Here is a 13,397-nt window from a genome sequence, read left to right as displayed (position 1 = left end):
CAGCAAAGTAAATCCCTTTGGCTTTAGTGAAAACTCTGAAAACTTTACCAAAGTCTTAGAAGTTTCTGTAGAGGATGTAGAAAATGCTATTTTAACATCAAAAAACAAAAAATCTGCAAGTTGGGAAGAAATACCCACCAAAGTTTAAAAGCGGTACACAGTAAAATTGCAAATCCATTAGCTCAAATAATAAATCAATATTTTGAAGAGGGCTGTTTCCCAGAGGTACTGAAATACGTTGAAGTCAAACCACTGTTCAAAAAGGGATCAAGGGAGATCATTGAAAAATTCCATAGACGCAGTGAACAGTTTCATTGAGAAAATAAGTACACCATTAGCCAAGAGAAATAAGGTGGCATGAATTTTCTGCGGCCTCACAAAGGCATTTGATTCTGTAAACCATGCATTGCTTATTTGCAAGCTTGAAAAATATGGCATTAGCAGTAGTGCCCTACTTATCAAACAGGAGACAACGAGTTAGCATCTCTTTAAATGGCACATTTTATTTTTCTGACTGGAAAAAGATATATCAGGGAGTTCCACAAGGCTCCATATTAGGCTCTGTCCTATTTCTCTTCTATGTTAATAACTTACCATTAAATATCAGCTACCCATCAGTTCTGTTCGCAGATGGTACTTATGTATTAGTTGAAGATCAGGGTTCAAAAAAAAATTCCCAAATCTGTGATCAGTACCCACTGTACCTTATAAACTTAGTTTCAGCTAAATGGGTCGAATCTAAACATATATAAGACACATATGATGCAATTCAAAACTAAACAGTCAAGATGTGAGCAGATTAAGATTGTTCACAACAACCAAGATGAAGAAGAAGTTAACTCAGTCAAATTCTTATGTTTAAATGTAGATAAAAATGTGAGCTGGCAAGCACACATTGAATACCCTGCAAACAAACAGTAACTTTGCATTTGCAATGTAAATATCATCAACTGCAACTGACAGGGACACTCAAAAAAGCTGCTTTGAATCCATTATTGCACTGCAAATCATAAAGAACCATGTCATCCATTATTAGAAAACTTAAAATATTAACTCTGCCAACCCTGTACATATATGAGATTATTATATTTTTGTACATCAGACATGAATTATTTGAGGGAAACCATTTTGTCCATTCACATGATACTAGAAACAAAGAAAAATTTATGCTCCCCAGCCACTAACTCAGGCTGTATACTTAGGGACCTCAATACATGGAAATGAAAATTTGTAATAAATTAAGATGGAACAAGTTAATGCAGATGCATTTAGGACCACTTAAAAGAAAGCTGTACAAGACACTGACCCTGAAATGTTATTACTCAGTGGATGAATTCATGCAGGACAACCTAGAAATCTGAACTGTATACAATGTGTTACATATTCCAAAAAATATCCTTATTGTGTTATCATTTATTTTAGTGCTATTATTTATTAGTGTAAAAATAATTGTGACTGCATTATAAATTTATGACATGTCTCCTGTATGGATTGCAAATGTACATCACGACATGAGTAAAACACAATTCACAATTCACTGATTCAGAAGAAGACATTACAGTAAAACAAATAACAAGTATACACTATGTAACAGGTCTCAAGGAAGTTGCACCAATACAACTGCTAGTAGTCTCTTGGCTTGAAGTAGAAGCAATCTCTTTCATATCACATAGCCAGGGACATAATTAATGTTTTTAAAGTTGTTTCTTTTTCAGTTACTTGGAAAATATTCCCTATAGGAAAGACACACAACCGTATGAATGTATTGACTTTCTTCAGAAGTTATACATAGAATTAGTACAAACAAAAAATTCATAGGCATCATCTTGCAGGTTTCTTTTGTCTGTACAGAATACTTCTTTTGAAATATTAAATACTGTTTTTAGCTTCATTTTTTGTGTAAGTGATGCTTTTTTTAACACAATTCAGTTGCTTTATTTGCCATTGACCACTTTTACATTGACAACATAATATAATTACAGCAATAAATTACTATTTTCATTAATGTTCACATTATATGTACAAATTATTTATCCTACATTAACCATTTGTACACAATTTGATTCATAATCTTAAAACTCAGTTTCTACTCTATAGGTTTCGAAAGCACTCTCTTAAACTGTAGACTGGATTGTCTATTAAGAAGTTATACAACTTATGTTTAACATTATTGAGAGGTGTATTAAGTGCAGAATGTGGCAATTTTTTAAAAAATTTCATGCAGTACACTTTGTGACACTTGCCTGTTTTTCTCAGCCTATACCTAAGAATGTCAATACTATTTTTGTATTTAGTGTCATAACATTGTATATTCTCTCTAGTTCAAAACCCTATTATGTTGTTTTTAGCATATAGATATAAAGATTTGTCACTGTCAATATTTTGCTCTTAGTGTATAAAGGATGGCAGTGTTCACTTGGACCAACCTTAGACAGTATTCATAGCACCTTTTCCTGAATAAGTAATGCTATACTGACACAACCCAATTAACGCAATAACAACAGCCCATAAGATATGTGAGACTGAAAAACTCCAATGTAAGCTGTCCTAAGATATTTACTATGCACTAGATATCAATTTTCCACGTGAAATAAGACACCCAAGATATCTTTTTTGTAGACATAGTTAATGTGGGTTGCCAGTTCAGATAGGAATGAATATGTATTTCAAACAGTTGTAATGGTTTTGAGTCTGTTTCTTTAGTTAATCCTAGCTGTAGATTCTGAGTTTTCTCTGGATTATGCAATAGTTTCTAAATGATTAATGGAAAATCTCCTATAAAGATGTGAAACAAATACTAACAAAGAGATAGAGGGGCTGGCCAGTACTTACCTCAGCTCAGTACAGCCGATAGATACACAAAAAAACAGAAACGAAAATTTACGTTCCTAGCTTTCGGAACAAATGTTCCTTCATCAGGGAGGAGAGAGGGGAAAGAAAGGAAAGAAGAGAAAGTGGATTCAGTTACTCACAACCAAGGTTATGAAGCAACAGGGAAAGGAAAACAGGGAGGGTAGCAAGGATGGAGGCATGGTTGTCAGAGGGAAGCCAAAGATATTCTACTGTAAGTACTGTGCCAGCTTCAAACCAAAGAGGATGCATACAGAAGTAAAGAGGTATACAGTATAAAGATAAACACAACTATGTAGGTTGAAAAGATGCATGAATGGCTAAAGAGGAAAGGGAAAGAGGAGAAGACTGAAGAGTAAATGGGAGAGAGGTTGTTTAACATAGGCTCAGTCCAGGGGGATGGCGGGCTGAAAGGATGTATTGGAGAGCAAGTTCCCATCTCCGCAGTTCAGAGGGACTGGTATTGGGTGGGAGAAGCCAAATGGCACATATGGTGTAGCAGGTTCCTAGGTCCCTAGAATTATGCTGGAGGGCATGCTCCGCTACTGGGTATTGGACATCTCCTAGGCGGACAGTTTGTCTGTGTCTGTTTCATGCACTCAGCCAGTTTAGTTGTTGTCATACCGATGTAAAAGGCTGTGCAGTGCAGGCATGTCAGAAGATAAATGACATGTGTAGTTTCACATGTGGCCCTGCCATGAATTGTGTATGTTTTACCAGTAGCGGGGCTGGAGTAGGTGGTTGTGGGGGGATGCATGGGGCAGGTTTTGCAGCGGGGTCAGTTACAGGGGTACGAACTGCTGGGTAGAGAAGGTAGTCTGGGAATATTGTAGGTTTTAACAAGGATTTTACGGAGGTTAGGGGGGCGACGAAAGGCAACTCTGGGTGGTGTGGGGAGACTTTTGTCAAGGGATGATCTCATTTCAGGGGTTGACTTGAGAAAGTCATATCCCTGGCGGAGTAATTTGTTGATGTATTCAAGACCAGGATAATATTGGGTGACAAGGGGGATGCTTCTGTGTGGTCTGGGGGTAGGAACATTGTTGTTGGACGGGGAGGAATGTATTGCTCGGAAGATCTGTTTGTGGACAAGGTCCGCAGGATAGTTGCGAGAGAGGAAAGCACTAGTCAGGTTATTGGTGTAATTGTTGGGGATTCATCACTGGAGCAGATACATTTGCCACGAATACCTAGGCTGTTGGGAAGGGAACGTTTGATGTGGAATGGATGGCAGCTATCAAAGTGAAGGTACTGTTGTTTGTTTGTGGGTTTGATATGGACAGAGGTGTGGATGTGAGCTCCAACAAGATGAAGGTCAACATCCAGGAAGGTGGCTTGGGTTTTGGAGAAGGACCAGGTGAAAATCAGATTCGAAAAGGAGTTGAGGTTATGGTGGAAATTAAGGATTGTTTCTTCACCATGAGTCCAGACCACAAAGATGTCATCTATAAACCTATACCATGCCAGGGGAAGCAGCTGTTGGGTCTTCAGGAAAGCATCCTCCATGCGGCCCATGTAGAGGTTAGCATAGGACGGAGCCATCCTGGTTCCCATGGCCGTTCCCCTGATTTGTTTGTAGGTCTGGCCTTCAAAAGTGTAGTAATTATGGGTTAGGATGAAGTTGGTAAGTGTGATAAGGAACAAGGTTTTTGGAAGATCTTCGGGTGGGCATTGGGAGAGGTAGTTCTCAAGGGCAGAGAGACCAGGGGTATGTGGGATGTTTGTGTAAAGGGATGTAACATCTATGGTGACAAGAAAGGTTTCAGGTGGGAGAGGAGTGGGAATGGATTTGAGGCATTCTAGGAAGTGGTTTGTGTCTTTGATGTAGGATGGGAGTGTACGGGTGATAGGTTGGAGGTGTTGGTCTACCAGAGCTGAGATACATTCTGTTGGGGCTTTGAAGCCTGCTACAATGGGACGGCCGGGATGGTTCTCTTTGTAGATTTTGGGTAATAGGTAGAAGGTAGGAGTACGGGGCTCAGGTGGAGTGAGTAAGTCTATGGAAGCCGTTGTGAGGCCTTGTGAGGGACCTTGGATTTTTAGGATTTTCTGCAGCTGAGTCTGGATGGAGGGAATGGGATCCTGGGTAACAGCTTTGTAGGTTGAGGTGTCGGAGGGTTGACGCAGTCCTTCTGCCGCATACTCCACACGGTCAAGTATCACAGTTGTGGAGCCTTTATCTGCCAGGAGGATGACAATAGAGCAGTCTGTTTTCAGCTCCTTAATGGCATGGGATTCAGCTGGGGTGATGTTTGGGGTTGTCGGGATGTTCTTCAAGAGGGACTGGGAGGCAACACTGGATCTGAGGAATTCCTGAAATGTCTGCAAGGGATGGTTTTGGGGTAGGGGAGGAGGATCCCTTTGAGAAGGCGGTCGGAACTGTTCCAGACAGGGTTCAACACTGGGTCTAGTATTTGGGGGCTGTGTTTGGGTTGTGAAGTGATATTTCCAGTTGAGGTTCTAGGTGAATGAGAGGAGATCTTTAACCAGGGCAGTGTGGTTGAATTTAGGCGTCGATTTCGTGTTGCTGGCGATAATTTTATGCCATTAGCTATCCTTCTCTGCCACAGCAAAATTTTTTTTGGACATTTCTGCCCCACCGCGAACTTTTTTGCGGCACGCGCGATCTTTTTTGCGTCACGCGCGATCTTTTTTGCGGCACGCGCGATCTTTTTTGTGGCACGCGCGATCTTTTTTTCGCCACTCGCTATCTCAGTTTTTGAGCAACGTATGTTCTTTTCCCCTGATCTCGACGTACTTGCTTGGTCTGGTCAACTTTTTCCGTATTTTTCTTATTTAGTGGTCTTCCTTTGGTATTGAACATTACCAACACAATTTCTTAATTTCTTTCTTTCTCGTCCTTCCCTCCGTGTTTTATTCCTTCTTATGATTACTATTTTAACTTTAGTTATTTAATTTCCCTACCCACCAGTTACTCACCATGTACCCTATTTACATTCATTCCGGAGACATGCATTCACCATAGCCAAACTGCAATCCCACGTACTTTTCCTCTGGTCCTGCTTAACCTTTAGAATTACCCCGAAAGGACTTACCTTAAAAGTTCCCATCTCTGGGTGCAATTCCTCCTTCCACCAGTCTCTCCTGGACTTCCAGAACCTTCAGTCCTTAGCCCTTACCCAACTTGTCCTGAATCTCTACACTACTTCATGTAACCACCCCTCCCAACAGCTCCTATCTCTCTTCAAAGTCCTCCACCTCTCAAACCATTGCTTGGAGAACACACTCAGGAACATCATCCTAGAAGCCAGCTGCAAACTTGAGTTCCATGCCACACACCACCTGAAAAAACTATCCACAGTGCTAGTGCAACACCTAAGAAGTGGGGTCCCTCTCCCTATCCCTCACAAACACCAACCACAACAGAACCTTCAACAAACCCCCTCATAGCCAACAAACCTAGCCTAGCAACCCTACTCAATCTACACATCCCAGCACGTACCCCACACAGACCAAATCTCAACTATAACCACAGTCAAATGCCACATATCACCAGTCCCAATTCAGTTCTAAACCTCTCATCCAGATCCCTCTCTCCTCCAGAGACATTTGTTCTATCAAAAGGCTTAACCTTTAGTCCCACGCCTAAATTCGACCACACTGCCCTGGTTAAAGATCTCCTCTCATTCACCTAGAACCTCAACTGGAAATATCACTTCACAACCCAAACACAGCCCCCAAATACTAGACCCAGTGTAGAACCCTGTCTAGAACAGTTCCAACCGCCTTCTCAAAGGGATCCTCCTCCCCTACCCCAAAACCATCCTTTGCAGGCATTTCAGGAATTCCTCAGATCCAGTGTTGCCTCCCAGCCCTTCTTGAAGAACATCCCGACAACCCCAAACATCACCCCAGCTGAATCCCATGCCATTAAGGAGCTGAAAACAGACTGCTCTATTGTCATCCTCCCGGCGGATAAAGGCTCCACAACTGTGATACTTGACCATGTGGAGTATGTGGCAGAAGGACTGCATCAACTCTCTGACACCTCAACCTACAAAGCTGTTACCCAGGATCCCATTCCCTCCATCCAGACTCAGCTGCAGAAAATCCTAAAAATCCAAGGTCCCTCACAAGGCCTCACAACAGCTTCCATAGACTTACTCACTCCACCTGAGCCCCGTACTCCTACCTTCTACCTATTACCCAAAATCTACAAAGAGAACCATCCTGGCCGTCCCACTGTAGCAGGCTTCAAAGCCCCAACAGAATGTATCTCAGCTCTGGTAGACCAACACCTCCAACCTATCACCCGCACACTCCCATCCTACATCAAAGACACAAACCACTTCCTAGAACGCCTCAAATCCATTCCCACTCCTCTCCCACCTGAAACCTTTCTTGTCACCATAGATGTTACATCCCTTTACACAAACATCCCACATACCCCTGGTCTCTCTGCCCTTGAGAACTACCTCTCCCAATGCCCACCCGAAGATCTTCCAAAAACCTTGTTCCTTATCACCCTTACCAACTTCATCCTAACCCATAATTACTACACTTTTGAAGGCCAGACCTACAAACAAATCAGGGGAACGGCCATGGGAACCAGGATGGCTCTGTCCTATGCTAACCTCTACATGGGCCGCATGGAGGACGCTTTCCTGAAGACCAAACAGCTGCTTCCCCTGGCCTGGTATAGGTTTATAGATGACATCTTTGTGGTCTGGACTCATGGTGAAGAAACAATCCTTAATTTCCACCATAACCTCAACTCCTTTTCGAATCTGAATTTCACCTGGTCCTTCTCCAAAACCCAAGCCACCTTCCTGGATGTTGACCTTCATCTTGTTGAAGCTCACATCCACACCTCTGTCCATATCAAACCCACAAACAAACAACAGTACCTTCACTTTGATAGCTACCATCCATTCCACATCAAATGTTCCCTTCCCAACAGCCTAGGTGTTCGTGGCAAACGTATCTGCTCCAGTGATGAATCCCTCAACAATTACACCAATAACCTGACTAGTTCTTTCCTCTCCGGCAACTATCCTGCGGACGTTGTCCACAAACAGATCTCCTGAGCAATACATTCCTCCCCGTCCAACAACAATGTTCCTACCCCCAGACCACACAGAAGCATCCCCCTTGTCACCCAATATTATCCTGGCCTCGAATACATCAACAAATTACTCCACCAGGGATATGACTTTCTCAAGTCAACCCCTGAAATGAGATCATCCCTTGACAAAATTCTCCCCACACCACCCAGAGTTGCCTTTCGTCACCCCCCTAACCTCCGTAACATCCTTGTTAAACCCTACAATATTCCCAGACTACCTTCTCTACCCAGTGGTTTCTACCCCTGTAACCGATCCCGTTGCAAAACCTGCCCCATACATCCCCCCACAACAACCTACTCCAGCCCCGCTACTGGTAAAACATACACAATTCAAGGCAGGGCCACGTGTGAAGCTACACATGTCATTTATCAGCTGACATGCCTGAACTGCACAGCCGTTTACATCGGTATGACAACAACTAAACTGGCTGAGCGCATGGACGGACACAGACGAACTGTCCGCCCAGGAGATGTCCAATACCCAGTAGCAGAGCATGCCCTCCAGCATAATTTTAGGGACCTAGGAACCTGCTACACCATATGTGCCATTTGGCTTCTCCCACCCAATACCAGTCCTTCTGAACTGCGGAGATGGGAACTTGCAATCCAACACATCCTTTCATCCCGCCATCCCCCTGGACTGAGCCTATGTTAAACAACCTCACTCCCATTTACTCTTCAGTCTTCTCCTCTTTCCCTTTCCTCTTTATCCATTAACGCATCTTTGCATCCTACATAGTTGTGTTTATCTTTATACAGTATACCTCTTTACTTCTGTATGCATCCTCTCTGGTTTGAAGCTGGCACAGTACTTACAGTAGAATATCTTTGGCTTCCCTCTGACACGAATGCCTCCATCCTTGCTACCCTCCTTGTTTTCCTTTCCCTGTTGCTTCAAACCTTGGTTGTGAGTAACTGAATCCACTTTCTCTTCTTTCCTTTCTTTCCCCTCTCTCCTCCCTGATGAAGGAACATTTGTTCCGAAAGCTAGGAATGTAAATTTTCGGTTCTGTTTTTTTATGTATCTATCAGCTGTACTGGGCTGAGGTAAGTACTGGCCAGCCCCTCTATCTCTTTGTTAGTATTTATGCAATAGTTTCTTAGATGAGAACCAATTTAGTGTGTAGGAGAGGGCATCATCTGATCTCTGGTGTGACCCTGACATAACTCAATCAATAGTGATTAAATTTGTATTGTCCGCATAGCAGATAACCGAATGAAGGTCAACCTAATGTGGCAAACCATTAATTGTAACAGTGAAGGAGAATGGCTCAGGGACAGAACCACGATGCACACCAGATGTGACTTTCTTCAAGGAAGAAAGCCTATTTTGAACAGACACAAACTGTCTCCTGTTATTTAGATATGATTTAATGATTTCTTATGCTGTATTATTTATACTGTAATATTATAGTTTGGCTAGTAAGATGTGAAAGACAGTACTGAAAGATACCTTACTGAAATTGAAGAACTCAAGAGAGACTGTGCTCTTCTTTTCTGATGCAGTTAATGTCTAATTAATAATTTCAAGGACTGCAGAAGTGGTAATTTTTCCTTCTTGAAAATCATGCTGTCTATTAAAAAGGGTCATATTTTTCAAAGTAGTTAGTAAGGTGTATGTGAAAAATTTGCTTCAGCTATTTTTGAAAAGCTTATAACAATAGACACTGTACTGTAGTTCTTAGGGACATACATTCCCCCCATTTTTATGCAGATATAACTTTTGAAATTTGAGTTACACGTAGAAAATTCCAGATTCTAAACATTTATTTGTAATAAAAACAGTTTGCAAATAAGATGTATTGTCCTCTTTATTGTGTAGTTAGATAGCCAGTAGCAGACTATACTTCCCATGTTTTAAAATCCTGAAATAGCATTTACTATATCTGTGGGTATTTGGAAAAAATGCTTCTTTACAGATAAAGAGCTTCATCACACAGTATGATATCATTTCAAATAACCAATCAGCCTACCAACTAGGTAAAAACACAACAGATATTATAAATGAGCCTACTGAAAAAATTACTTCATCATTAAACAAGAAAGTTAAATTTGCAGGAATATTCTGTTATCTTACAAATGTATTTGGCTCTGTAAACCATGTCCTGCTGCTTTTCAAACTCAACAGGTATGTAATAAGGGATATTGCTTTGAAATAGTTTGGATCAGATCGCATAGCTAGGATGCAAAGAGTAATAATTACTTCAAGTGGAGCAGATTATTTCTCAGAGCAGAAAACTGTTTTTACAAGGTATTCCTCAAGGCTCAATCCCTGGATCAATTTTATTCCAGTTCTTTGTAAATGACTTGCATCTCCATACAAATATTCACCTAACCTTGTTTGCAGATGATGCTTCTGTCCTAATTGAAAATGAAAATTCTGACAATATACCATAGAGTGTCATGTTAAGGAACTTGGAAACATGGTTCAGTCAAAATACTTAAGGCTAAACATTTTAAAAAAACCACATGATGAGTTTTAAAACCATACATTCAAAAACTGAAGAAATCTGTATTACTCAGAATAATAAAAAAAAAGAAATGGAAGAACTTGACTCGGTCAGATTCCTAGGAACAAACTCAGACAGAAATTTGAGTTAGAATTCACATGTAGAATACCTAGCAAATAAATAAAACAGTTTTGCAATTTACAATGGAAATTTTAGCCAGTGCCACTCATACTGAAACAAGAAAAATAACATACTATAGCTACTATGAATCTTTCATCAGATATGGCATATTTTTTAGGGAAACTTGGGAAATGTACAAATTTTTAAGTTGCAAAACGAATCATTCATAACATGTACACCTGCACAGCTGAGGACACCATGTTGAACATTATTTAAAGGTTGATATACATATTTAGGGTGATTCTTTTACTACACAGCAGAGCTGACCTACTAAAAAAAATCCATTTTTAACACTCATACAACACAAGACATAAAGAAACCTTTATGCTCACCTCACATTGCTTAAAATTATATGTTCAGATTCCTCAGCATACACAACAGCAATTCACAACAACATAAAAGGATATAACATAATGAATAAGAAGATGAATATTTTAAAAAGCAAGTTACATGTTTTCTAATTGAAAGATGCTACTACTCATTGGAAGATTTCATGAAAGACAAAGTGATACTTTGACTGGAGCCCTAAAATGTAATTTGCTAGCTGTAGTGGATGCAAATTATGAAATACCATCAGAAATAATCCTGTATAAATTCCTCAATGAGTAATATTGTTAAGTTTGACAAATTTAAAATAAGTAAATTCTTCACCAAGTAATATTACAAGTGTGACTAAATTTCAGGTAAGTGAACTGTAACCTTGACATGTCTTCTACACATGAGACTTATGTTCTGAAATTCTGTACATTGTGAGATGAATAATCCCCATGGAATTTATGCCATGTAGGAAGCTGATTAGTGAGTAGATCAGATGCTGAAATATTTGACTAATTAATTTTTCATCTTAATTCATTTTCTGCGATAGTACAGAATTTATTGAGCTGTTCTGACTCAAACAGAAAGTCTTGGATTTCTGTAGAAGTGAATTTATTTATTTATTTTTTATGTCCATGGACCATTCTGTACAATGGTATTGGTTACATCATATTTACACGATGTTTGAAAAATAACAAGTTTCAAAATTACACAGCTACATGCATATAGCAGTAAAATGGCAGATTTCTTCAAAAATAGCCTCCAAAATACAAACAACTAAGAAAATGATATACATACATAATTATCAAAGATTAATCAATTTATGTTTTCTGAAAATTTTTACATATTTGCACAGTTACATATGAAACATTACATTAATTTTTAGCTTCAAGATATTTTCAGCACAGTAGGGACAAGTTTTAATCAAGTGACATTTTAGTTTATTTTTGTAAACAGGTATGTTACCTGTTATCTTCATATAATTTGGCGAACTGTTGTGTAGATGGCATCCTGCTTTTGCATAGTCTTTGTCAGTTAATGTGAGCTGATTTGCTTTGATATAACAATTATTTTTATTTGTTGTGTTGTAGTTATGGATATCTCTATTTAGCATTGCAGATGGTTACTTTTTACACAAATAATTGATTCATGTATGTATCGTGATGCTACTCATGATATATTTAGTTCCCTGAATTTATTTCTGCAGAAATCTCTAGGATATAACTTTGTAGCTTTAGTACTCTTTGTATGCGCACATTTGTAGAATTTCTCCAGACCAGGATATCACATGAAATTTGTGAGTGAACTAACCTATTGTATGTTGTTAGCAGTGCTAGTGTGTCTGTTGTCCTTCATATTTTTTCATTAGAAATTTACTTGAATTCACTTTGCAACAGATATTAGTTATGTGTTTTTGTCCTGTGTCAAGTACCTGTCCACTGCAATGCACAGGAATTTATAGGTTTCTGTCTCTTTTAGAGCCAAGTCTCCAGGCCTGATAGTAATACTGTTTAGATATTTTGTTTCCATGAATTTTCATGTATGTGGTTTTGTTTACATTTATAAAAAGATTATTTCTTCTGAAATAATTGTATTCATTTTCCATATTTAGAGAAACTTGTTTCTGCCAAGTCTCTGTTGAAACAGGTATGTTACCTGTTATCTTCATATAATTTGGCGAACTGTTGTGTAGATGGCATCCTGCTTTTACATACATGAAGTTTCATCTGCTTACATGACAGCATTTCCACCTACTATTTTGGGTGGATCATTTACAAACTGTGCACTACAAATTCAGCTACTGCTGTGTTAGTGGATCTACCCTTCCTAATCTCATGCAGGGCAACGTTCAAAGTATTGCATGTTCTATAAAAATTACTATTCTGTCTAATTACACTTTCTATTATACTATTCTTCTGTTATAATATCACAGGCAGCCTTGCATTTATTCTGGGCTCTTTCTATGTCATTTTCATAAGCAACTTGTCTAGCAAGTTGAAGTTTGGCTTAATAACTTTTTTTTAGGCAAGCTTTGTAAGATATCTCATACTGTTCTGTATTACAGTTGGAATTATTTTTATACATTTTTATTTTGTACAGTTAAAGTATCTTACCTCACACAAGCAAGATCATCAGTGTACCATTTAAGTGTTTTAATGTTTCTGTCTGGTTTAGTACTGTATCTTTTCAGTGGTGAGCAAGAGTACCACAAGTCAATACATGTTTCAGATAAATTATGAAAAAAAGTTTCAGTAGTTTCTTTATCTACACTGTATTCATGAACAAAGTCTCAGTTTGTGTTTCTAAGGAAGCCCTGAATAGCTTAATACATCCCTCTTTCTGACTTCTAACCCATGTCATGCATTATTTGCAGCCACATGATCATTATTTGACTGTGCGTAATGGTATGTAAAAAGTAGTGGATCATGTTCTGAGATACACCTACAAATTATAGTTGGTGTAATCTACAGACAGTTTACATGGTCTGCTCAACTTTGTTGTATATTCTATGAAAA

The 13,397-nt window shown here is 39.2% G+C and overlaps 1 protein-coding gene across 1 annotated transcript in view; it reads left to right on the top strand.

The window, feature by feature from the left end:
- Positions 1 to 13,397, top strand: part of LOC124577761 (sodium channel protein Nach-like) — a 193,071-nt gene that overhangs the window by 30,617 nt on the left and 149,057 nt on the right. The window lies entirely within an intron of this gene.

The sequence above is a fragment of the Schistocerca americana genome, chromosome 1 (genome assembly GCF_021461395.2).
Source record: "Schistocerca americana isolate TAMUIC-IGC-003095 chromosome 1, iqSchAmer2.1, whole genome shotgun sequence".
Classification (NCBI taxonomy): Eukaryota; Metazoa; Arthropoda; class Insecta; order Orthoptera; family Acrididae; genus Schistocerca; species Schistocerca americana.
This window is presented reverse-complemented; position numbering and strand designations above follow the sequence as displayed.